The following is a 27,758-nucleotide window of genomic DNA, read 5'->3' as shown; positions in this document are numbered from 1 at the left end:
CTCCCAAGAGGGCAAATTATGACCGGTGAATAGAATACTACCGAATAATCTGTTTAATAAGTTCAAAATGGCGCTGAGCACTATGCGACTTAACTTCTCAGGTCATCAGTCGCCTAGAACTTAGAACTAATTAAACCTAACTATCCTAAGGACATCACACACATCCCCACCCGAGGCAGGATTCGAACCAGCGACCGTAGTGGTCGCTCGGCTTCAGACTGTAGCGCCTAGAACCGCACGACCACTCTGGCCGGCGTTTAATAAGTCATGGTTGCAAAATATTGACACAAATTAATAACAGATGAACGGGAAAACTGGTACAAGCCGACCTCGGAGATTCAGTTTGGGTCCTGGAGAAGTGCAAGAACACGCGACGCTGCTGACCTCTTGACTTACGCTAAAGGACTGGCTGGAGAAAGGCAAACCTCCGTTAACACTGTCTGTAGATTTAGTGAAAGCTTCTGTCAATGTTAGCTGGACTACACTCTTTAAAATTTTAAATACAGCAGAGATAAAACACAGGGCGCGAAAGGCTAGTCATAACTTGTGCAGAAACCAAACATCAGTTGTAAAAGGCGAAGGACATGAAAGGGTAAAAGACGAAGGACATGAAAGGGAAATCGTAGCTGAGAAGGGAGGTGAGACATGGTTACAGCTAATCCCCGATGTTATTCAATCTGTACAAAGAGCAGATTGTGAAGGAAACCAAATAGAAATATCGATATGGACTTAAAGTTCAGGAGGAAGAAATAAAAACATTGCAATTCGCCGATGACACTGTAATTCTGTCAGGAATGGAAAAGGACTTGGAAGAGCAGTTGAACATAATGGATAATGTCTTGAAGATGAACATCGACAAAAGTAAAACAAAGAGTATTGGAACGTAATCGAATTAAATCAGACGATGGTGAACGAATTAGTGAAGGAAATATGACACTACCTGTACATCTACATCAGTACTCCGCGAGGTACCTGACGGTGTGTGACGGAGGGTACATCTGGTACCACTAACTGATCGCCCCTCCCCTGTTGTACTAGCGAATGGCGCGTGAGAAGAATGATTATCGGTAAGCCTCTGTATTAGCTCTAATTTCTCGAATTTTCTCGTCGTGGTCATTTCGCGAGATGTATGTGGGAGGAAGTAATATATTATCCGACTCTTCCCGAAAAGTACGCTCTCGAAATATCAATAGTAAAAATCTCCACGACACCTGTATTGTACCGTCTGCCGCTGGAGTTTGTTGAGCACCTTGGCACAGGCACCTTGTACAGGCACAACGGTTTTACTACAGGAATCACGGTGTGAGAAGCCATGATGACGGAACTATGACGGTACTACGGTATTTCATAGACGTCCTGCGTCTTCATGTGTTACCACCCAAGCAGCAGTATAGTGGTATAATTTTTCGACAGAACAATGCTCGTCTACACATGGCACATGTCTCTATAAATTGTATGTGTGATGTTGAGAAGCACATCTCTCTTCGTTAGATCTTCCGTATCTCTTCTATCAACCCTACTTCGTAAGGATCCGAGACGGATGAAAAATACTCAAGACTCAGTCGAACACGCGGCTTGTAAACGACTTCTTTCGTGGATGAGTTACATTTTCTTATAATTTTTCCTATGACTCTTAGTCTGACATCTGCTTTTCCTACTATTTGTTTTCTGCGACCATTCCACTTAATACGACATTACAGAGCCTGTGTTATTCTGAGGGGACTGATGACCTCAGATGTTAAGTCATATAGTGCTTAGAGCATTTTTGTTATTCTGATTACGATGCAAAGTTCCTTTGGACATGCATGCTTGGCACTGCGGCTGCTACAGCAGTAATGAAATACAGTAAATAAATTCGCAGTAGCGAATGAGGACAACCATCAGGTGTAGAATGGAATGACGACAACGAAAACTTTTGCCACACCGTGACACTAACCCGGATTTCCAGCTTATTGCAAGCGATCGCCTTACCGTTTGGCTACGCGTGCACGAGCCCCAGCTACAACCAAACATCTACATGTTGTCAGTCATGTGTCTACGACCTGTTCGTGTATATCAGTTATGTATATTCCCGTACAGGTCAGGCGTTGTATTTGAAAGTTGCTTGCCCAGTATCAGCAAATAAATACGATATTGCAGTTTCTGTGTTATTCATATTATGATGCATACTTCCTTTGGACATGCAAGCATGGTTTCTGGAGGGTGGGTACGAGACATGGTGGCCAGGACTCGGGTTGCGACCCCTGTCCACTTTGCACCCCCCCACCCCCCCCTACCCCCAACCCTCCCTTTGGAAAAAAAAGAATACTATGGTAAGGCGACCGCTAGCGATAAGCAGAAAACCTGGGTTCGAGTCCCGATCCGGCACAAATTTTGATTGTCGTCATTCCGTTCTACAGCTGATAGTTGTCCTTATTCGAAATTGCTAATTCATTTAATGCACTCCACTTAAGGTCGGTCTGGATAGATAGTCCTAGATATTTTACAGTAGATTCTGTTTCCAGATATTTGTTGTCAATGGTATAGTTGTATGGTAGCGGATTTCTTTTCCTACGTATGTGAAGTATTTTCGCCGTCTGCTTGTTATTGCTCACGTAACAACTAATATAATTGATAAATGGATGAGATAACATATATTGCTACGAAAAGAGCCCTGAAATACTTTTTAGGGATGCTGTGCAGGGACTTTCTTTGGATCGTTAATTTTCAACAAAACAAAATATATTATGTTCTTATTATTCCGGATCTGGCTTTCTATAAAGGAAACATTGTTTCGTTACTGTGGCTCGCAATAAAGTTCAACCTATCTTTCTTACTTTACAGTTATTGAAAAGGTCACTGAAAATTATTTCGTTATCAATACTGATGTTACAGTAAGCAATGTTTGTTCAACATCAAAATTATGCAGTGGTTTTTTGTTAACAGTAAAACACCAATAAATACCACGACTAACACGAGAACATGAGACTATTATCAGAGAAAAAATGTTTTTACTCTAGTGTCCGCCAGACCAGAACTACGCACAGCAAGATTTCTTTAATGTCATGCCATCTTTTTGCACTGTTAATAATATATCATCCGCAGACCGCGTCCACCTGTAAAACACATCATAAAATCTGCTGCTCTGCCCTGCAATCCCGAAAACTGAAAGAAATAATTTTAGTTCGCTATTACCTCTTCGCTTCTTTGCGGTATGATTGATTTCATTTAATTCAGTTTGAATGCGCCGCGGCAGCGGCTCGTTCGTTCGTAGCGCAGCTCTGCACCACAACTAATATTTAATTAGCTGGAAATGTCTTAAAAGGATGGGATAAAATACCAGACAAGCTTATTACAAATCATAATGCAAGTTTTCACCAAGTAACTCTATTTAAAACATTTAGACAGATTAAATTCTTACACACCTTTACAAATCAATGCGTAATGGCGTCCTTCTCTCAGACATGACAAAAGAATGCTACACAAGCGTATAATATAGCGTCACAGGCTCTTCCTGCTCACGTAACTCCAAAAAGACGACAGAGAAATTAATGCTCGGTCACTACTGTTTATAATCGGTTTGATATATTTAAATTTTTGTTTGATATTTAATAAGTATCATCTGTGGCGGTTTCAGTACTCGCCGACACAGATATTATCTTTAAGAAAATCGATACATAATTCTATACAAGTATAAAATATGCCACATAATGGTTTCTCTTTATTACATAAAGATCACACAATCATTGTCCATGCAGAAAAAAAATTACAACTATCCAGTTCAATTATTTTTTCTTTTTTACCACATATAACATGTGTTTTGCCAGGAAACGTTACAGTATGTTAGTTTTGTTTACGTTCAGGCTCAACTGCCAGAGCCTGCACCATTGATGAGTCTTGTGTAGGTCATTGTACAAACAGATACGGTCTTCTGGCGTTGCTACTTTCTTGTAGACAATGGCGTCATCTGCGAACAATCTTAAAGAGCTTCTGACACTAAAAATTGTAGATGAGTTTTGCTATTTGCGCAGCAAAATAACTGACGATGGGAGAAGCAGAGAGGATATAAAATGCAGAATGGCAATAGCACGAAAGCCATTCTGAAAAAGAGCAGTTTGTTAACATCGAATATAAATTTTTTGTTGTTGTGGTCTTCAGTCCTGAGACTGGTTTGATGCAGCTATCCATGCTACTCTATCCTGTGCAAGCTTCTCCATCTCCCAGTACCTACTGCAACCTACATCCTTCTGAATCTCCTTAGTGTATTGATCTCTTGGTCTCCCTCTACGATTTTTACCCTCCACGCTACCCTCCAATGCTAAATTCGTGATCCCTTGATGCCTCAAAACATGTCCTACCAACCGATCCCTTCTTCTAGTCAAGTTGTGCCACAAACTTCTCTTCTCCCCAATCCTAGTCAATACCTCCTCATTAGTTACGTGATCTACCCACCTTATCTTCAGCATTCTTCTGTAGCACCAAATTTCGAAAGCTTCTATTCTCTTCTTGTCCAAACTGGTTATCGTCCATGTTTCACTTCCATACATGGCTACACTCCATACAAATACTTTCAGAAACGACTTCCTGACACTTAAATCTATACTCGATGTTAACAAATTTCTCTTCTTCAGAAACGATTTCCTTGCCATTGCCAATCTACATTTTATATCCTCTCTATTTCGTCCATCATCAGTTATTTTACTCCCTAAATAGCAAAACTCCTTTACTACTTTAAGTATCTCATTTCCTAATCTAATCCCCTCAGCATCACCCGATTTAATTTGACTACATTCCATTATCCTTGTTTTGCTTTTGTTGATTTTCATCTTATATCCTCCTTTCAAGACACTATGCATTCCGTTCAACGGCTCTTCCAAGTCCTTTGCTGTCTCTGACAGAATTACAATGTCATCGGCGAACCTCAAAGTTTTTACTTCCTCTCCATGAATTTTTCTTTTGTTTCCTTTACTGCTTGCTTAATATACAGATTGAATAACATCGGGGAGAGGCTACAACCCTGTCCCACTCCTTTCCCAACCACTGCTTCCCTTTCATGCCCCTCGACTCTTATAACTCCCATCTGGTTTCTGTACAAATTGTAAATAGCCTTTCTCTCCCTGTATTTTACCCCTGCCACCTTCAGAATTTGAAAGAAAGTATTCCAGTTAATGTTGTCAAAAGCTTTCTCTAAGTCTACAAATGCTAGAAACGTAGGTTTGCCTTTTCTTAATCTTTCTTTAAATGTTAGAAACTATTTTCTGAAGATATTTGTATGGAAGATAGTCTCTCTTGAAAGTGAAACTTGGACTATAAGCAGTTCAGACAAAACGAAAATATAAGCTTTTGAAATCTGGCGCTACATAAGAATGCCGAAGATTAGACGGGTAGATTGAATAACAAAATGAGGAGGTAGTGAATCAAGTTGGAAAAATAAAAAATTCATAGCACAACTTTACTAAATCTAGTGATCGGTTGATAGGACACATCATGAGGCATTAAGGAATGGTCAGTTTGGTAACTGGAGAAAGTGTGATGGATCAAAATTGTAGAGAGAGACAATACAGTACAATAGGTAGGTTCAAATGAATGTAGTTGCTACAGTTGTGATATAGAGATGAAGACGCACTCGCACCGAGAGCTCCATCAAACCAGTCTTCGAACTAAAAGCCGCAACATCAACAAATAAACGGATAAACAATACGTAAAATCTTGAGGTATTCTGGGGAAATTACAGAAAACTTATATCAAGACGATAGAACAGGAATTTTAAGTCCGTTCCTTATCACACCACGTTCAGTGCCTTGAACACGGCACCAGCTCCCTAGGTGAGTCGTTTGGAGTGCCGTTCAATCTAGCAAATGCAGATAATATCCAGAAGATTGGCAGAGTCGACAGGAGAAAATGTTCCCCACTGCTTATCAGCGACCAAGTGTGCTCGTTAATACCTCCGCTTCTCGAATTACAACACATCCGCATGTTAACGTCTGAGCATCTCACACGTACTCTGTATACATGCATACCGAAACCGCTCCCAATCATTTGCGCCAAGTGGCCTACCATTTGCAAGTAATAACAGGTTGGCAAGTTACATCCGCAGAAAGACTGCAGAAAAACGATATCTCCGGAAATACAGCGTGAGAAATCTAAATCCTTCTATTATATTGCGGCAGCAATCAGCACTGAGCATCTTCGGAATTGTTTGTGACAGGAAATGCGATTTCCCGTCATGTCAGCTAAGATGAAAACTAACATCTTCTGTAAGACTCCGGTGAAGATATCTCAGATAACATGCGAAAGATAATGAAAACCCTCTTCGCTTATTGCTGAGACAGCAGAGAGCACGATTTGAATTGCTATGAGTAAGGTAGGCTATCTAACTTCCCGTCGTGCCAGTTAAGATTACGACTAATAATCACAGGAAATGCAGTCACGTGCTTGTTTTCTTTACCAGCTGTTTACACATAGAAACGTGGAATTCCTATGCCTAAAATAATTTGACGCATGGTCGTCCATGATGATGGTGAGTACTTTAGAGATGATGAAGATCACAGGTATGGGAACCATGACTGACTCCGTGTTTCTTGACCTACAGTGAGCTTTCGAAACAGTACTGCACCAGTACCTACTAAACAGATACGTGCGTATATCCCAACAGATACGCAACTGGATTGAAGATTTCTTAGAATTACTAAGTTAGTTAATTAGTTTCATGTTACATGGATGATTTTGGACGATAAATCGTAATGATGTAGCATGGTCATTTTACATTTACATCGCAAATTAATTTTTAAATATGGCTATATGCTGAACATTTATAAGTTTTTTATTTTATTAATTTATTTATGTACCTTTTATTTTTTTAAACATACATATGTGAGTTAGCAATTCTTACCCACCATCTTTTACACACTACAACAACAGACATTCTTCTACGAAACAGAAGGGGTCGACAAACAGAAATTTTTCGGTTTGTTTTTCAAATTTTACTTTGCTGTCTGTCAGACATTTTATATTTTTGTTGTAGCATTGTGCATCCCTTTTTGTGCTAAAGACAACTTCAACGTGGAGTAATGAATATCATTTTTCCTTCTGGAATTGTAATTACGTACATTACTGTCTCTTTTGAACTATAGTGGATTATTTACAACAAACTGTGTGAGAAAATTAATATACTATGAAGCAGCAGCCGGAAAGCCCAACTTCATAAACAGATGATCGCAGGTGAGTGCCACATATTGTTATTGCAGGACGTTTTTGAGCAATGTGAAGACTTTCTTTCTTAAAGATGAGTTACTGTAGAACATTACTCCGAATGACATTATTGAATGAAAATATGCATAATATGTGAAGTTACTGATTTGTCTGTCCCAAAGATTTGCAATGATTTTAACTGCAAGTATGCGCGAACTAAGGTGTTTTGTTGTTGTTGTTGTTGTTGTTGTCTTCAGTCCTGAGACTGGTTTGATGCAGCTATCCATGCTACTCTATCCTGTGGAAGTTTCTTCATCTCCCAGTACTTACTGCAACCTACATCCTTCTGAATCTGCTTAGTGTATTCATCTCTTGGTCTCCCTCTACGATTTTTACCCTCCACGCTGCCCTTCAATGCTAAATTTGTGATCCCTAGATGCCTCAGAACATGTCCTACCAACCGGTCCCTTCTTCTTGTCAAGTTGTGCCACAAACTCCTCTTCTCCCCAATTCTATTCAATACCTCCTCATTAGTTATGTGATCTACCCATCTAATCTTCAGCATTCTTCTGTAGCACCACATTTCGAAAGCTTCTATTCTCTTCTTGTCCAAACTATTTATCGTCCATATTTCACTTCCATACATGACTACACTCCATACAAATACTTTCAGAAACGACTTCCTGACACTTAAATCTATACTCGATGTTAAAAAATTTCTCTTCTTCAGAAACGCTTTCCTTGCCATAGCCAGTCTACGTGTTATATCCTCTCTACTTCGACCATCATCAGTTATTTTGTTCCCCAAATAGCAAAACTCCTTTACTACTTTGTCTCATTTCCTAATCTAATTCCCTCAGCATCACACAACTTAATTCGGCTACATTCTATTATCCTCGTGTTGCCTTTGTTGGTGTTCATCTTATATCCTCCTTTCAAGACACTGTCCATTCCCCTCAACTGCTCTTCCAAGTCCTTTGGTGTCTCTGACAGAATTACAATGTCATCGGCGAACCCCAACGTTTTTATTTCTTCTCCATGGACTTTAATACGTACTCCAAACTTTTCTTTTGTTTCCTTTACTGCTTGCTCAATATACAGATTGAATAACATCGGGGACAGGCTACAACCCTGCCTCACTCCCTTCCCAACCGCTGCTTCCCTTTCATACCCCTCGACTCTTATAATTGCCATCTGGTTTCTGTAAAAATTGTAAATAGCCTTTCGCTCCCTGTATTTTACCCCTGCCACCTTTAGAATTTGGAAGAGAGTATTCCAGTCAACATTGTCAAAAGCTTTCTCTAAGTCTACAAATGCTAGAAACGTAGGTTTGCCTTTCCTTAATCTAGCTTCTAAGATAAGTCATAGGATCAGTATTGCCTCATGTGTTCCATTATTTCTACGGAATCCAAACTGATCTTCGCCGAGGTTGGCTTCTACCAGCTTTTACACTCGTCTGTAAAGAATTCGTGTTAGTATTTTGCAGCTGTGACTTATTAAACTGATAGTTCGGTAATTTTCACATCTGTCAACACCTGCTTTCTTTGGGATTGGAATTATTATATTCTTCTTGAAGTCTGAGGGTATTTCGCCTGTTTCATACATCTTGCTCACCAGATGGTAGAGTTTTGTCAGGACTGGCTCTCCCAAGGCCGTCAGTACTTCCAATGGAATGTTGTCTACTCCCGGGGCCTTGTTCCGACTCAGGTCTTTCAGTGCTCTGTCAAACTCTTCACGCAGTATCGTATCTCCCATTTCATCTTCATCTACATCCTCTTCCATTTTCATAATATTGTCCTCAAGTACATCGCCCTTGTATAGACACTCTATATACTCCCCTCCACCTTTCTGCTTTCCCTTCTTTGCTTAGAACTGGGTTTCCATCTGAGCTCTTGATATTCATACAAGTGGCTTTCTTTTCTCCAAATGTCTCTTTAATTTTCCTGTAGGCAGTATCTATCTTACCCCTAGTGAGATAAGCCTCTACATTCTTACATTTGTCCTCTAGCCATCCTTGCTTAGCCATTTTGCACTTCCTGTCGATCTCATTTTTGAGACGTTTGTATTCCTTTTTGCCTGCTTCATTTACTGCATTTTTATATTTTCTCCTTTCATCAATTAAATTCAATATTTCTTCTGTTACCCAAGGATTTCTACCAGCCCTCGTCTTTTTACCTACTTGATCCTCTGCTGCCTTCACTACTTCATCCCTCAGAGCTACCCATTCTTCTTATACTGTATTTCTTTCCCCTGTTCCTGTCAATTGTTCCCTTATCCTCTCCAGGAAACTCTGTACAATCTCTGGTTCTTTCAGTTTATCCAGGTCCCATCTCCTTAAATTCCCACATTTTTGCAGTTTCTTCAGTTTTAATCTACAGTTCATAACCAATAGATTGTGGTCAGAGTCCACATCTGCCCCCGGAAATGTCTTACAATTTAAAACCTGGTTCCTAAATCTCTGTCTTACCAATATATAATCCATCTGATACCGTCTAGTATATCCAGGATTCTTCCACGTATACAACCTTCTTTTATGATTCTTGAACCAAGTGTCAGCTATGATTAAGTTATGCTCTGTGCAAAATTTTATCAGATGGCTTCCTCTTTCATTTCTCTCCCCCAATCCATATTCACCCACTATGTTTCCTTCTCTCCCTCTTCCTACTCTGGAATGCTAGTCACCCATGACTATTAAATTTTCGTTTCCCTTGACTACCTGAATAATTTCTTTTATCTCATCATACATTTCATCAATTTCTTCATCATCTGCAGAACTAGTTGGCATATAAACTTGTACTACTATAGTAGTCATGGGCTTCGTGTCTATCTTGGCCACAATAATGCGTTCCCTATGCTGTTTGTAGTAGCTTACCCGCACGCCTATTTTTTATTCATTATTAAACCTACTCCTGCATTACCCCTATTTGATTTTGTATTTATAACCCTGTAATCACCTGAACAAAAGTCTTGTTCCTCCTGCAACCGAACTTCACTAATTCCCACTATATCTAACTTCAACCTATCCATTTCCCTTTTTAAATTTTCTAACCTACCTGCCCGATTAAGGGATCTGACATTCCACGCTCCGATCCGTAGAACGCCAGTTTTCTTTCTACTGATAACGACGTCCTCTTGAGTAGTCCCCGCCCGGAGATCTGAATGGGGGACTATTTTACCTCCGGAACATTTTACCCAAGAGGACGCCATCATCATTTAATCATACAGTAAAGCTGTATGCCCTCGGGAAAATTACGGTTGTAGTTTCCCCTTGCTTTCAGCCGTTCGCAGTACCAGCACAGCAAGGCCGTTTTGGGTAGTGTTGCAAGGCCAGATCAGTCAATCATCCAAACTGTTGTCCCTGCAACTATTGAAAAGGCTGTTGCCCCTCTTCAGGAACCACACGTTTGTCTGGCCTCTCAACAGATACCCCTCCGTTGTGGTTGCACCTACGGTACGGCCATCTGTATCGTTGAGGCACGCAAGCCTCCCCACCAACGGCAAGGTCCATGGTTCATGGGGGTAGGTGTTTTAGAAGTTCCAAAATGTACTTTTTCCCATATAAATTTTCCACACTTTTTAATACACTAGTGGCCATAAAAACTGCTACACTAAGAAGAAATGCAGATGATAAACGGGTATTCATTGGACAAATATATTACAATAGAACTGACATGTGATTACATTTTCACGCAATTTGGGTGCATAGATCCTGAGAAATCAATACCCAGAACAACCGCCTCTGGCCGTAATAACGGTCTTGATACGCCTGGGCATTGAGTCAAACAGAGCTCGGATGGCGTGTACAAGTACAGCTGCCCATGCAGCTTCAACACGATACCACAGATCATCAAGAGTAGTGACTGACGTATTGTGACGAGCCAGTTGCTCGACCACCATGGACCAGACGTTTTCAATTGGTGAGAGATCTGGAGAATGTGCTGGCTAGGGCAGCAGTCGAACATTTTCTGTATCCAGAAGGGCCCGTACAGGACCTGCAACATGCGGTCGTGCATTATCCTGCTGAAATGTAGGGTTTCGCAGGGATCGAATGAAGTGTAGAGCCACGGGTTGTAACACATCTGAAATGTATCATCCACTGTTCAAAGTGCCGTCAATGCGAACAAGAGGTGACCGAGACGTGTAACCAATGGCACCCCATACCATCACTCCGGGTGATACGCCAGTATGGCGATGACGACCTCTTACAAATTAAAAGTGTGAACAATAATATTAAATCAATATATTATTTGCTTAATTAGTACAAATATGCTTACATTTGCCAGCACTCGCAAGATGTCCATCTACACGCAGCTAAGACAAGAGAAGAAGTGAAGACGACTAAGAAATTAACAAAAGAATGCATCTTGTCGTCTCTTTAGATCATTTTGTTTCGAGTGCATCTTTATATTTCTTTGCCCTCGAAACTTATTAAGAGAAATTATTATAATACGGATACATGAGCCTGAGCGTCTAGTGTCCACTTATTATTCAATTTTTAAATGTCTTTTCTTTATAAATACTGCTTTTAAGTCTTTTCTTAGTATTTCACTGGGGACGGTATAACTGCCAAACATGTGTGACTAAAAGGAGTAGCCCAGATGCAGACTGAGATTCACTGGACGAACCCTAAGAAAATGTTATTCACCTACGAAAGAGATAGCTTACAGGGCCTCGTTCGACCGATCCTTGAGCACTGCTTGTCCAAGAACAAGAAACAAGAGGAGATCCAAAGAAGAGAGGCGCGTTTCATCACCAGTTTATTTAGTAAGCGCATGGGCGTCTCAGACATCCTCATCAGACTCAAGTGGCAGGTGAGACAAGAAAGTCCTTGTGCCTCATGGAGATGCTTAAATTCCGAGAACGTTCGTTCCCGGAAATGTCTGACAACAAAGACTTCGTGAAATGAAGATGACAGAAAAAAAACAGAAAAATTGTATGTCATACTAAGACTTACAGACTGTCTTCCTTCCCGCACAGAAAAAGGGATAAAGCATAGCGATACCGCTACATACCGCCATGTAGCTTGCGGGGCGAAGATAGAGCTATTCTTGCACACCGTGTCCTCTATTAACAGTCTGCTGTCGCGGTAGAGTGTTTTATAAGTTTTGTTTTTAAATTTTCCTGAGAGTATATTTTTGGCTGTAGACTTTCATCTGGTTGTATGATTTGATCATTGTTATATGCTAAATGTCTTGTGATTAAGTTTCATATTGTTCTGCAGCATATTAGACATACAGATAAAAATACGTATTCTAATTTCGAATTGTGTTTGACGTGAATGTAATAAATCAGAAAGCTAGTCCCTCACAAACAAGGTGTCTATAGCTGCAGATAACTTAGGTACAAGTAATAGTTTTGGAATTTCCAACAACCTGCAAGGGAATATTCGTACTTGTTAAGTATTCTTCCAACTGTTGGAACCTGACGTCATCAACGTAACGTATAAAAAAATGGTTCAAATGGCTCTGAGCACTATGGGACTTAACTTCTGAGGTCATCAGTCCCCTAGAACTTAGAACTACTTAAACCTAACTAACCTAAGGACGTCACACACATCCATGCCCGAGGCAAGATTCGAACCTGCGACCGTATCGGTCGCGCGGTTCCAAACTGAAGCGCGTAACGTATAACAATGATGTGATTGCCCTGTGACGTTGCTGCGGTAACTCCCAGCTAAATATGACGTGAATCCCGAACAGGGCTGGACTCAACGTTTGGCCTTTCTGCAAATGGTAAGCGTGCATCTGTTGTCCTCCTACTACTTTCGGGATAATTCTAGTGTGCGATTCCATTTCTTGACTTTAAACCACGACATCACGCGTGACGTCATGAATGTACGACGCGTAGGGTGCATCAGTAAGTCGTGGATGTAAGCAGCCTGTTATTAAACGTTGTATGAGATTGCCTCAATAAATGGCGTGAACTATGCTGTTTATTGCGAATATTTCGCAATTTCCGTGTGTGTGGTTAAGCTGGAACCTAAGAGCACAGCTTAAATTGCTGCGAGTGAAACGAGTAGCGGTGTTCACAAATATTTGGCTGTTTCTTTCCGAACGTGGCACGGTTTCCGATTCTCAAGAATGTTTGGTTTTTTCCAAATGTGGCACGATTTCTTTTAGGATTTATTTTTTTGGTATCGCTCTGTCTTCTTCAGCTGAGATTGTTGATTGCACGTTCCATTATTTTCGGGTATTTTCCTTACCATGTAGTGCGTTTTGTTTTGGGATTTTTTTTCCTTTGCTCTGTCTGCTTGAGCTATACAGCTCGAGCCAAGATGTCGACTCCACGATTCGTTATTTTTCGTGATTTTTAGCTATATCTTGTTCCCGTTTCTGCTGCGTTCCTGTATTGTATTGTTACTGCGGTGTAGCCGCGCAATCTGAAGCGCCTTGCCGCAGTTCGCGCGGCTTCCCCTGTCGGAGGTTCGAGTCCTCCCTCGGGCATACGTGTGTGTGTGTTGTCCGTAGCATAAGTTAGTTTAAGTTAGATTAAGTAGTGTGTATGTCTAGGGACCGATGACCTCAGCAGTTTGGTCCCATAGGAACTTACCACAAATTTAAAATCTCTGAACTGTTACTGTGATTCTGATGTTCTTACTTTCTCTCCCCTCACAAACCCATTTTCCGCGACTGTCTCATTATTTAGCCGCAATTCTATAATTCGCGAATACATTTCGACGCCATGGAAACGTTTTGAAATATTGAGTGTGTTGCATCTTTGGGTCCGTGCTACTGATCAAAGTTGACGGGTGGAATCGTACGCTAGAATTTATCAATAATTTCACATAGCGCTCTTAGTTACACTAATTTCACTAAAAACAGATCGAGTGCTAATTAACAGTTTGACAATCCACTCAAGTGTCGTTTCTTAAGAATCAGTATGTAAAATTTTCTCCTTCCTCTTTTCGGTACATTTGAATCAGATTTACTTTGTTTCTCGCAATAAACTGAGTGGCCAAAAGTCAAGGGAAGGGTTGTCCGATCAGACTATGTGCCAGGCACGATGGCCGTATGTTGCGGACAGATGCAGCAGGTCATTTAGTTTCTCCTACTTACACCTCACTGTTCGTCGACTGTTCACAAAAGTTTGTAGGGGGATACATCAGGACCGAAGTTCCGTATTGTACTTTGCTGCATTCGTCTCTCTTCAAATTTCATGATAGTTTCTCAATCATCACGAAAACAGCCCATATATCAGCAGACGGACTGCATTGGTATTCCAAATGCGGTCTGGTTGTTTCCTCACTATGAATCACTAGGATTACTTTGAAGGGAAATGACTGTAAACGAATATTCATTACAGTAGACCCCATCTTCACACCAAGAGCAATAATCCCAAATATAATTCTAGAAAAAAGGATGATATTCGCTTTTTCTTAATGGAAACTATTAATTGGAAAACTCTCTTATGGCAAACTCGGGGAAATAAAATCATCACGAAAACAGCCCATATATCAGCAGACGGACTGCATTGGTATTCCAAATGCGGTCTGGTTGTTTCCTCACTATGAATCACTAGGATTACTTTGAAGGGAAATGACTGTAAACGAATATTCATTACAGTAGACCCCATCTTCACACCAAGAGCAATAATCCCAAATATAATTCTAGAAAAAAGGATGATATTCGCTTTTTCTTAATGGAAACTATTAATTGGAAAACTCTCTTATGGCAAACTCGGGGAAATAAAATATTCAGTAGACTATAGAGTGGCTATTAAAGTCGTCTCCCTGTTAGAACCCTTACTGTACCAAACACAAATCCTTTAAGGATACAGGGTACTTATAAATGGTGGAAAAATCGAATATTTTTATGGCTTCATTAAATTCTATAGTCTTTCGTGGTAACATTGATATATACGTTATAGGGTTTCAAATGAGGAAAGTCCTATATATACCAAATTTTAAAGTTACGGTATGTATGTTGGTAACAAATGGTTCAAATGTCTCTCAGCACTATGGGACTTAACATCTGAGGTCATCAGTCCCCTAGAACTTAGAACTACTTAAACCTAACTAACCTAAGGACATCACACACATCCATGCTCGAGGCAGGATTCGAAGAACCTGCGACCGTAGCGATCGCGAGGTTCCAGACTGAAGCGCCTAGAACCGCTCGGCCACATCGATCGGCTATGTTGGTAACAGTGCAGGTTTCTAGTGTCTGTAAATGATTATCTTCGCTTGTATTTACTTTTGTTTCGCTGAAGCGGTTTGTTCACGTGTCACTGAATATTGCCCACGTGCTACATATATTTGTGAAAGTACATATCATTTAGTGTGCAATAAACACGAAATATGCCACGCAAAAAGAAATTGAAGATAAGGAAATTTCGTGGTAACCAGTTCACAAACAAAGCAAGTGTACCTGTTGAAAGTAACCTTCAGGGAAGAACAATAACGCTGTTTGTAGTGGGTTTGTTGTTGTTGATGTGGGCATCGTATCTTCTTTGATAAGAGAAATGGCGTAATATAAACAATGTGGTGGTGTATACTGTCTGGAAATAACTTAACAAAAAAGTAGCAGGAAGAGTTTAGCATCAAAATTAGTTGTTCAGTGTAGATCCTGCAATAAATCTACCTCGAAAATGACTTCGAACAATGTGCATAGTTCATATGATGTGAAACTGAAGTTAGTATACGCAACGCATGTAATAGGAAAAGAAAAAAAGGCTACTTAAACGTTTTGTGGTTTGATGGATCTTCCTCCTCCTCCCAGTAGGTTCAGCAAGCACATAAAAATACTTTTAGGTGCCCTGACGGTTGTGTCTAAAGCATCTATGAAACGTGCAGCAGAGGAAACTGTAAATATTAGTGGAACCAGAGACATTGCTGTTGCATCTGATGGGACCTGGCAACATCAAGGACATCGTTCCTTGAATGGTGTTGTAAGTGCTAAGTTGAGTGCTTATCTAAGTACTGCCACACCTGCCATGGTAACACTGAAGGGCATATTGAACACCAGTGTCCTAAGAATTATGATGGTTACAGTGGAGGTATGGAGTGTGATGGAGCTCTAAAAATATTTCAGAGGTCGGTGCCCATTTATAGCATTAGATATACGAAGTACCTAGGCGATGGAGACTCTAAAGCTTTCAATAAAATTAATGAGTTCAATGTTTATCGTGATATATTGTTAGCAAAAGACGAGTGTTGTGGACTTGTGCTAAAGAGGATGGGTGCTGATCGAGGAAGCTACAAAGAGAAATGAAAGGAAAGTTGCTATCTGATGGAAAATCTCCGTCTGGCCGAGGCAGATTGACAGAAACTAAAATAGACCTTCTTCAGAGTTGTTATGGACTGACCATTAGACGAACTGCACCTCTGAATGATGTTACAGCAATGAGAAAAGCTGTATGGGCCATCTACTTTCATAAGTTGTCCACAGATGAACACCCTGTCCACGGACTTTACTCTAAAGGAGCAGATTCTTGGTGTAGTTACCAAAAAGCAAAAGAAAGTGGTAAAATATAATACCATCATAAGCAATCTCTTCCTGAGCCTGTTTACCGAGCGAGGTGGCGCAGTGGTTAGAGGTTCAATCCCTCGTCCGACCATCCTGATTTAGGTTTTCCGTGATTTCCCTAAATCGCTCCAGGCACATGCCGGGATGGTTCCTTTGAAAGGACACGGCCGACTTTCTTCCCCGTCCTTCACTAATCCGCTGAGACCGGTGACCTCGCTGTTTGGTCTCTTCCCCCAAACAATCCAATCCAATCCTGAGCCTGTTACGAATGAAATAAAACCAATTTTAGAGACCTGAGAGACCCTGTTTTGCTCAGTAAATGTCTTCATGGGGGCACTCAGAATACAAATAAATGTTTCAACCATTGTATTTGGGAAAGATTAGTTAATAGTGTTTTTGTGGGACTAAATACATTAAAAGTTGGTGTACTATATACAGTGATATGTTTCAATGATGGAGTGATAGGAAGGTTGGAAGAAATTTAGGCACAAAATGTGGCTCTAATATGGAAGATCAATTGCTTGCATGTGACAGACAACGGGTACATGAAGCTTCAGGAATGTTCTGAGGCACAGTTTAATTGGACTCACATCTTGATTCGCAATTTCCCACAAGCTGTATTTTTCAGAATTCAGGTACAAATATTTCCTAAAGTTTATAAAGCATTGCTCTAATTTTTTTCTGTAACTTGCATTAGTACATACTTATGTAGTAGATCTAATCTTTATTGCAGAATCAACTAAATTATAGAAAACATTATTATTAGGAAAAAAATTATAAAAATTAAAATGTAAGTTGACATTTTTTTCCTTGTAATACACATAATAGATGGAATTAAATAGGTTTAGTACCTCAGCCATCATGTCATGCGTACCTGGTAAAAATTTGTTCTCCTTCAAATGTGTAACATTGGATTAAATGGTACTTCAATTTGAGGAAGCATTTTGTAAAAAAATATGCATCAATTTCTTTGTATTTTTAATAACCCTAAGCAGATTCAAAAATATTCAAAATACTTCTAATTTGCATAAAAAGTGTGCTGCATTACCTGACATCAAAAAAATCTGTGAAGTAAACAAGTTACAAACAGTGCCTGAAAGAAATAGGTGTTGATTTTTACATAATATTGAGCCGGAAAAAGTACCCTGTATCCTTAATAGAACTAAGTGGTCAGTAACTTGTCTGTAAAAGACCAGCCTGTTGCCGTATATGTATTCTAATGACATGTTTGTAAATAATCTACATTTTGAGTACGATTTACTTTGAATATTATTTGTGAACTTGGGCCTAACTGACCAATTACTTATTTTGACAAAATTTAAGTTTTAGGTAGAAAAGACAAACGCCGTCTCGTTTGGCAGTGTCCTTCGAACCAAATTATTGCTGATAATGCCACTGCTGTTACTTCCCGAGCAAGTCTGATGGATCGAACGTGGACATGCAATAATATCGCCGAGTTTTGTACTTCTATGGATACGGACGGGTGTGTGGTGGACAGCAGGTACATAACAAGCGATTATTCCGAGAATTAACGTAGAATAATCCGTTATATAAGTTGTAAGAATAAATGTATTGGAAACACGTGAAAATACTTCCTTCAGTTACAAACATTCGTGCTTTATTGCATCACGCATCGCATTTCAGAGCCTGTGATTCCATCTTGAATTATAACGCGTTCATTTCCATACTTTTCTTTGCGTCTGAGCGAGTTGGGTTTGTAGAAGTAAGCACTCTTGTTACAAAAAGGCCCCGTGCTACATCTTGAAAAAATTGACGCATAGAAGACAACATACGAGGAAAAGAAATAAAGAAAGTACGAGAAAAATGTACCAGAAAAGACAGGAAAATATTTATTGTTTTTGTGTTTCTAACTATAACTTCACGATGACACTTCCCGTAGATGTACATACGTTTTCTTAGATTTCGGAAACATTTAACAGGTATATTTGTAACAGTCCCCTTCCACAAAAGCGAAATATGTTATATAAATAAATAACTTACATACGATTGTGTACTTAAACTGGCAGTAATGCTTTGAGTAATTAATTGGGGTTACGATGACTTGAAATTAAGGCATTTTACACGTACTCCTTGAGTGTTCAACGAATTAGTTTGAGATTTGGACTACACAAAGAACGTTTCAACAGGCAATGTCTGTTACCACCCACACATTAGTGTAGCTAGAATATGGGACAGTCTTTCTCATCAGGCATTTGGAGTTTTTAAATCTTTTATTTCTGTTACCACTATGAAGCAATGGAAGGGCAATTTGATCAGGTGTTAACTTGTTAAGAGTCTTCAGAATTTTTCACCTGTTCTGTTTCATTGATAGATTTGATACTAGGTCACACCATTTTTTACTTATGGAAGCCGATACAGTATGCAGGAGGTCTTCTCCTGCTTGGGTTGTATTCTCAGAGAATCGGTCATTGTCAAACAATTGTTCGTATCTCTCCAAGAGAGGCTTGGAGCTCATAAACTCCTGGGATATACACTCCTGGAAATTGAAATAAGAACACCGTGAATTCATTGTCCCAGGAAGGGGAAACTTTATTGACACATTCCTGGGGTCAGATACATCACATGATCACACTGACAGAACCACAGGCACATAGACACAGGCAACAGAGCATGCACAATGTCGGCACTAGTACAGTGTATATCCACCTTTCGCAGCAATGCAGGCTGCTATTCTCCCATGGAAACGATCGTAGAGATGCTGGATGTAGTCCTGTGGAACGGCTTGCCATGCCATTTCCACCTGGCGCCTCAGTTGGACCAGCGTTCGTGCTGGACGTGCAGACCGCGTGAGACGACGCTTCATCCAGTCCCAAACATGCTCAATGGGGGACAGATCCGGAGATCTTGCTGGCCAGGGTAGTTGACTTACACCTTCTAGAGCACGTTGGGTGGCACGGGATACATGCGGACGTGCATTGTCCTGTTGAAACAGCAAGTTCCCTTGCCGGTCTAGGAATGGTAGAACGATGGGTTCGATGACGATTTGGATGTACCGTGCACTATTCAGTGTCCCCTCGACGATCACCAGTGGTGTACGGCCAGTGTAGGAGATCGCTCCCCACACCATGATGCCGGGTGTTGGCCCTGTGTGCCTCGGTCGTATGCAGTCCTGATTGTGGCGCTCACCTGCACGGCGCCAAACACGCATACGACCATCATTGGCACCAAGGCAGAAGCGACTCTCATCGCTGAAGACGACACGTCTCCATTAGTCCCTCCATTCACGCCTGTCGCGACACCACTGGAGGCGGGCTGCACGATGTTGGGGCGTGAGCGGAAGACGGCCTAACGGTGTGCGGGACCGTAGCCCAGCTTCATGGAGACGGTTGCGAATGGTCCTCGCCGATACCCCAGGAGCAACAGTGTCCCTAATTTGCTGGGAAGTGGCGGTGCGGTCCCCTACGGCACTGCGTAGGATCCTACGGTCTTGGCGTGCATCCGTGCGTCGCTGCGGTCCGGTCCCAGGTCGACGGGCACGTGCACCTTCCGCTGACCACTGGCGACAACATAGATGTATTGTGGAGACCTCACGCCCCACGTGTTGAGCAATTCGGCGGTACGTCCACCCGGCCTCCCGCATGCCCACTATACGCCCTCGCTCAAAGTCCGTCAACTGCACATACGGTTCACGTCCACGCTGTCGCGGCATGCTACCAGTGTTAAAGACTGCGATGGAGCTCCGTATGCCACGGCAAACTGGCTGACACTGACGGCGGCGGTGCACAAATGCTGCGCAGCTAGCGCCATTCGACGGCCAACACCGCGGTTCCTGGTGTGTCCGCTGTGCCGTGCGTGTGATCATTGCTTGTACAGCCCTCTCGCAGTGTCCGGAGCAAGTATGGTGGGTCTGACACACCGGTGTCAATGTGTTCTTTTTTCCATTTCCAGGAGTGTATTTCGTTCTGCGTCCTCTTGGGGTATATTTGCGTGAGATGACGTGGCCTGATTTAAAAAATTCATCATACATCTCTGGAGATAATAATAATAATAATAACATTGTCCATGCACGATCTTCGATAAGGCTCCGCCCTTGTACTCTCTGTCTTTACTGTATTGAATTTTGTCTGAATTCGATACTTTATAGGTAATTAATCTCTTTACGTTACTAATGCTCCACCAGTATTGTAACAATTTCATGTCCTGGACACGTAAAATAAATAAATACTGGTTAATCTTCGTATTTTTCGGTCCTGTTAATACATGTCTTTAAACTAAATATGGTGTTAGACTACTCTGACACAGCCTATCGAATGGATTTATAAAATTACACTTAAGAAATATTTGGGATGAGAAACAAACCGGTGTTTGTTATTCACAGTGGACGTCGTATGAAACACAGGATTAGCGCTATTCGTATGGGCTGCTTCCACCTATATACTTCAAAAACGAAGTTCCTGAAATTTTCCAAAGTGCCTGAGGAAATGCAGTTGACGACTCTTTAAGGGAGACATCCGGTACATTAATGTACAAAAAAAGATTTTGCACTATCAACGTATCTTCTAACGTGGGTGGTCATAGATTGAGGGGAGCAAGCAACGAATGAATAAGACTAATGAAACTAAAAAAAATATCAGTACTGTGAGTAAAAAGAAAAATAGCAACTAAAATAAGAGCAATCTCTCGAAAGTGCACATCTTTGCACATCCGCCAAACAAAATTTGCTGCTGGATAACATTCAGTACCGTTCTGGGATACTCTTTTCAGTGCTACCCATACTCTGGTTGGGGCGTTGCTGCTCATTTCTCTCCCACTCTGTGACGACAGTTCCTCATTCAGGATTTGAAGAGGAATCCTACGGCGACGCAACGAAGGTTTCAATTGAACTTAAATATACTCGATACGCCTCATGACAGCAGATACCGCAAACCATTCCATTCAGCTGAATCCTGCCTCATGGAGGAAGCTGTTGATGTGGTGGTCGCAGTGTGTCGTGCATTGCCGTCTTGAAAGGCGAATCCATCGCCGAATTGTTGACTGTAGGACAGGACAATAAGTTGAAGTGTCCCATCCATCCCGCGTTGGCAACTGGAGGTGTCAAACATTCGTAGATGATTCTAGTTCAAAACATGTCTCACCCAACAGCATGACTCCTATAAGGGCCTTCTTAAAATGTTCGATAGTTTTTGTTAGACTCATCCCCCCCCCCCTGCAAGTCTGATTCAATTCCATATACAAATGAGCTGCGCGAAATTTGGGCTCAGTAGGCTAAAGGAAAAGTTGCCCTCCTGGAAAAACCACCAGCTTAACGAAATATTACTCCTGCACGATGAATACTTTCATTTATATAATGTGGCATGTTGTTTACTTTATTCACCTTAATTGAATAAGTTTTCATTTCACATATCACATTGGTCATGTGATGTGACGGGTCAGTGACCTCAAGACATGCAGAGAGAGGACAAACCGTATCGAACCGCTCGCTTTTAATGCCCAAATTGTTGCTCATGTCGGCACCAATGACAACTGCTGTCTGGGTTCACAGGTCATGTTCAGTTCGTACAGGCGGTTGGCGGAATTGGTGAAGGCGGAAAGCCTCGCTCGCGGGGCGGAATCTGAGCTAACTATTTGTAGTATCGTTCCCAGAACCGATCGCGGTCCTCTGGTTTGGAGCCGAGTAGAAGGCTTAAACCAGAGGCTCAGATGATTCTGCGGAGATCTGGGGTGCAAATTTCTCGACCTCCGCTATCGGGTGGAGAAATGTAGGGTCCTCCTGAATAGGTCAGGCGTGCACTACACGCCGGAAGCAGCTACAAGGGTAGCGGAGTACGTGTGGGGTGCACATGTGGGTTTTTTAGGTTAGAGAATTCCCTCCCTAGGCCCGACAAGACGCTTCCTGAGACGCGGCAAGGTAGGAGTAGGCAAAATGCAACAGGGAATAACAATATCAATGTACTAATAGTAAACTGCAGGAGCGTCTATAGAAAGGTCCCAGAACTGCTCTCATTAATAAACGGTCACAATGCCCATATAGGGACAGAAAGTTGGCTGAAACCAGACGTAAACAGTAATGAAATTCTAAACTCAGATTGGAATGTATACCGCAGAGACAGGCTGGACAGTGAAGGGGAAGGCGTGTTTATAGCGATAAGAAGTGCAATAGTATCGAAGGAAATTGACGGAGATCCGAAATGTGAAATAATTTGGGTGAAGGTCACGGGTAAAGCAGGCTCAGACATGGTAATTGGATGTCTCTATAGGCCCCCTGGCTCAGCAGCTGCTGTGGCTGAGCACCTGAAGGATAATTTGGAAAATATTTCGAGTAGATTTCCCCACCATGTTATAGTTCTGGGTGGAGATTTTAATTTGCCGGATATAGACTGGGAGACTCAAACGTTCATAACGGGTAGCAGGGACAAAGAATCCAGTGAAATTTTTTTAAGTGCTTTATCTGAAAACTACTTTGAGCAGTTAAACAGAGAACTGACTCGTGGCGACAACATATTAGACCTTCTGGAGACAAACAGACCCGAGCTATTTGAAACAGTTAACGCAGAACAGGGAATCAGCGATCATAAAGCGGTTACTGCATCGATGATTTCAGACGTAAATAGAAACATTAAAAAAGGTAGGAAGATTTTTCTGTTCAGCAAAAGTGACAAAAAGTCGATTTCAGAGTACTTGAGGCTCAGCACAAAAGTTTTGTCTCAAGTACAGATAGTGTTGAGGATCAGTGGACAAAGTTCAAAACTATCGTACAATATGTGTTAGATGAGTATGTGCCAAGCAAGATCGTAAGAGATGGAAAAGAGCCACAGTGGTACAACAACCGAGTTAGAAAACTGCTGCGGAAGCAAAGGGAACTTCACAGCAAACATAAACATAGCCAAAGCCTTGCAGACAAACAAAAATTACGCGAAGCGAAATGTAGTGTGATGAGGGTTATGCGAGAGGCGTTCAATGAATTCGAAAGTAAAGTTCTATATACTGACTTGGCAGGAAATCCTATGAAATTTTGGTCTTATGTCAAAGCGGTAGGTGGATCAAAACAAAATGTCCAGACACTCTGTGACCAAAATGGTACTGAAACAGAGGATGACAGACTAAAGGCCGAAATACTAAATGTCTTTTTCCAAAGCTGTTTCACAGAGGAAGACTGCACTGTAGTTCCTACTCTAGATTGTCGCACAGATGACAAAATAGTAGATATCGAAATAGATGACAGAGGGATAGAGAAACAATTAAAATCGCTCAAAAGAGGAAAGGCCTCTGGACCTGATGGGATACCAGTTCGATTTTACACAGAGTACGCGAAGGAACTTGCCCCCCTTCTTGCAGCGGTGTATCGTAGGTCTCTAGAAGAGCGTAGCGTTCCAAAGCATTGGAAAAGGGCACAAGTCACCCCCGTTTTCAAGAAGGGACGTCGAACAGATATGCAGAACTATAGACTTATATCTCTAACGTGTATCAGTTGTAGAATTTTGGAACACGTATTATGTTCGAGTATAATGATTTTTCTGGAGATTAGAAATCTACTCTGTAGGAATCAGCATGGGTTTCGAAAAAGACGGTCGTGTGAAACCCAGCTCGCGCTATTCGTCCACGAGACTCAGAGGGCCATAGACACGGGTTCAGAGGTAGATGCCGTGTTTCTGGGCTTCCGCAAGGCGTTCGATACAGTTCCCCTCAGTCGTTTAATAAACAAAGTAAGAGCATATGGACTATCAGACCAATTGTGTGATTGGATTGAAGAGTTCCTAGATAACAGAACGCAGCATGTCATTCTCAATGGAGAGAAGTCTTCCGAAGTAAGAGTGATTTCAGGTGTGCCGCAGGGGAGTGTCGTAGGACCGTTTCTATTCACAGTATACACAAATGACCTTGTGGATAACATCGGAAGTTCACTGAGGCTTTTTGCGGATGATGCTGTGGTATATCGAGAGGTTGTAACAATGGAAAATTGTACTAAAATGCAGGAGGATCTGCAGCGAATTGACGCATGGTGCAGGGAATGGCAATTGAATCTCAATGTAGACAAGTGTAATGTGCTGCGAATACATAGAAAGATAGATCCCTTATCATTTAGCTACAAAATAGCAGGTCAGCAACTGGAAGCAGTTAATTCCATAAATTATCTGGGAGTACGCATTAGGAGTGATTTGAAATGGAATGATCATATAAAGTTGATCGTCGGTAAAGCAGATGTCAGACTGAGATTTATTGGAAGAATCCTAAGGAAAAGCAATCCGAAAACAAAGGAAGTAGGTTACAGTACGCTTGTTCGCCCACTGCTTGAATACTGCTCAGCAGTGTGGGATCCGTACCAGATAGGGTTGATAGAAGAGACAGAGAAGATCCAACGGAGAGCAGCACGCTTCGTTACAGGATCATTTAGTAATCGCGCAAGCGTTACGGAGATGATAGATAAACTCCAGTGGAAGGCTCTGCAGGAGAGACGCTCAGTAGCTCGGTACGGGCTTTTGTTAATGTTTCGAGAACATACCTTCACCGAAGAGTCAAGCAGAATATTGCTCCCTCCTACGCATATCTCGCGAAGAGACCATGAGGATAAAATCAGAGAGATTAGAGCTCACACAGAAGCATACCGACAATCCTTCTTTCCACGAACAATACGAGACTGGAATAGAAGGGAGAACCGGTAGAGGTACTCAAAGTGTCCTCCGCCACACACCATCAGGTGGCTTGCGGAGTATGGATGTAGATGTAGATGCAGAGGGAAAGTAGCATTAGTAGTGAGTACATACATATTCATCCACATACCGTTTACGAGAGACAGTTCATTTGCTTTGGTATTACTCGCATGAAATAAATGGAAGCAAGCTGCCATCTGCCAAACAAATGTTAATGGTTTCCTTTTGCACTCTGCCTGTGTAAATTAAATCTGCGTAAAATTGTCAACACTAATTGAGAAAAGCAGAAATTCCGACAAAGGAACTTACAAACTGCATCCCAGAATCAGAAGATTCGTATCGACAAAGGAAGTAACAACAATAAATGCTGGAAGACTGTCGGATGCTCGTCAGTGAAAAGCAACTTTCTTTTTCAAAAAGTTGAAGACATTTCACGTGCTAATGCTTTGAATAACCCATTTTTACTAATAAATGGTTAAAAGGGAGACCGAGGTTCATATATGGAATCGATCACCAGTTATTGTCCGCAGCTCGTGGTCTGCCTCTGGATCACGGGGTCCCGGGTTCGATTCCTGGCCGGCTTGGGGATTTTCTCTGACAGGGGACTTGGTGTTGGTGTTGTCCTCACCATTTCATCATCATCATTCGTGACAGTGGCTCGATTGGATTGCGTGAAAAAACTGGACTGTGTAAAAATTGGGACTCTGTATGGGCGCTGATGACCGCGCAGTTGAGCGGCCCACAAACCAAACAACATCATCATCATCATCATCACGAATTATTTGAGATAGAAAGAGAGAGATAGTTTCTGAGAGGCAGTTGTGACGAGAAGAAAGCTAAGCGAATAAAAAGTTCGAGAATTCAATATTTTACATATTTATGTACTTGAAAATGAACTAAAAGGGAAAAAACACTAATCAATTATTGCAGGGAATTTTACGTATATTTCGGTAGTTCAACTTATTACGGAAAAGACGGACAAAATTGTCTATGAAATTCTCATTAATGAGACGTTTAGCCAAGTGTTAAGCAATTAGTTTTCGCCATAATATTACATACAGGCGGTTTAGAGACGCATGTACTTTGAAAAGTTGTATTTATCTCGACATGTCAAGGAAATATCATTGTCAGAACTGTTTTTGAAGAAAAGAAAAGCTGTAAAAACAAAGGTCTGACTAAACATATCTTGAAAAAAAAAAATTAAAATGCTTCGTCTGGAATCAATGTTTAATTTTCCAAACTAAAATTCAGCACGGCAAGTTCAAGCAACAGTACGATCAAATAGATGTATCTCCAATCCATGGTTTTATTTGAGTAACTTTCACAGCACAGCAAACTAGAGAGGATTATATTGAAGTTTTAGAATTAACTGCTATCTGTCTGTGGTAGAATCATCTTTTGGAGTATATTTTATTCTCCAGCGGCTATTCGTCATGCAATATAGTGAAAGCTATGTATTGCTTGAAAATCTTTACGTTCCATGATTAATCTGAATTATCGCCACAAGCAGATGATGCAAGTTGTGGCATTTGTATTTCCGTTAGTACTGTGTATATAGATGCATGATTCTGTGCGCCGTTTGAAGCCCAAGCACCGTATTATTTCAGAAGTTTATAAACACCAAATTGTCGATTGTGATGTATTTCGTGTGCGTCATAAAAACTGAAAAATCGTTTTCGGAACGTATATCCTGTTCTGTCGCTTTGGAGATGTTTGATCCTAATTTTTCTCCTGAAACAAAAAATAAAATACTTAGTGTAGGACTATCAGACTAAAAAAATGAAAGAATTCACCAAGGAATTGATAAAAATCCCATATTAATAATGGGACTGAACAGTTTGTTTCTAGTACAAGTGGGTTTCTATGCCATATTTGACCTCAGGGTCAGATTCCTTAAGACAGATCCGTTGGAACATCATGAAAACAACGTTGTCGTGAACGAGCCAAACCTAATTAAGAAACTGGAAGTTCTAAATAATGTGACAGAGACGGGCAACAGACTTATGAAGGACTAGATTTAATAACTTACAAAAAGCGAGCAATATAAGCAGTAAATGCTTCATGTTGTATCTAAGTATAATCATAAGGTTCCACGCATAACACGACAATTTATCAAAGAATTAGGATTTTTAAATGAAAATGTGATTTCCTCATCACAGATTCATATGTTGTTTTCTTAAAATTAACACAGCATCATTAATAACGAAGATGAATATAAAAAGTTTGTGGTTAATAAGCTACTTCTGAATGATATTTTTGGAGATAAGAAAATAAAAATGTTTTATGCGATTTTTTGTTCGTTATAACGTAGTGGACAAAATTACACACATCTCATATTTTTGTTAACGGAACCAAACTGAACAAAGAAAAAATAAAGCTTTATAAATAAGAACTACTCTCTTCAGCCACCTACCTGCTGAACCGAGCCCTGCACCTGTACCTGACCGCCTCCACAGTCATCAAGCGCCAGGCAAATCCAGCGCTTGTTGGTAAAGAAAACCCAATGCCACTGCTG

At 41.0% G+C, this 27,758-nt stretch overlaps 1 protein-coding gene across 2 annotated transcripts in view; it reads left to right on the top strand.

Moving 5' to 3' along the window:
* The window catches only part of LOC124802736, a 324,707-nt gene that overhangs the window by 27,974 nt on the left and 268,975 nt on the right, over window positions 1–27,758 (top strand). Inside the window, exon 1 of one of the 2 annotated variants that reach the window (XM_047263716.1) lies at window positions 17,958–18,135. The exons of the other annotated variant lie outside the window; for it this stretch is intronic. The gene's annotated coding sequence lies outside the window, so the exon portion shown is untranslated. Of the gene's footprint in view, window positions 1–17,957; window positions 18,136–27,758 lie in introns of those variants that run through there. 2 annotated transcript variants of the gene reach the window in all.

This window comes from Schistocerca piceifrons, chromosome 6, assembly GCF_021461385.2.
Source record: "Schistocerca piceifrons isolate TAMUIC-IGC-003096 chromosome 6, iqSchPice1.1, whole genome shotgun sequence".
NCBI lineage: Eukaryota > Metazoa > Arthropoda > Insecta > Orthoptera > Acrididae > Schistocerca > Schistocerca piceifrons.
This window is presented reverse-complemented; position numbering and strand designations above follow the sequence as displayed.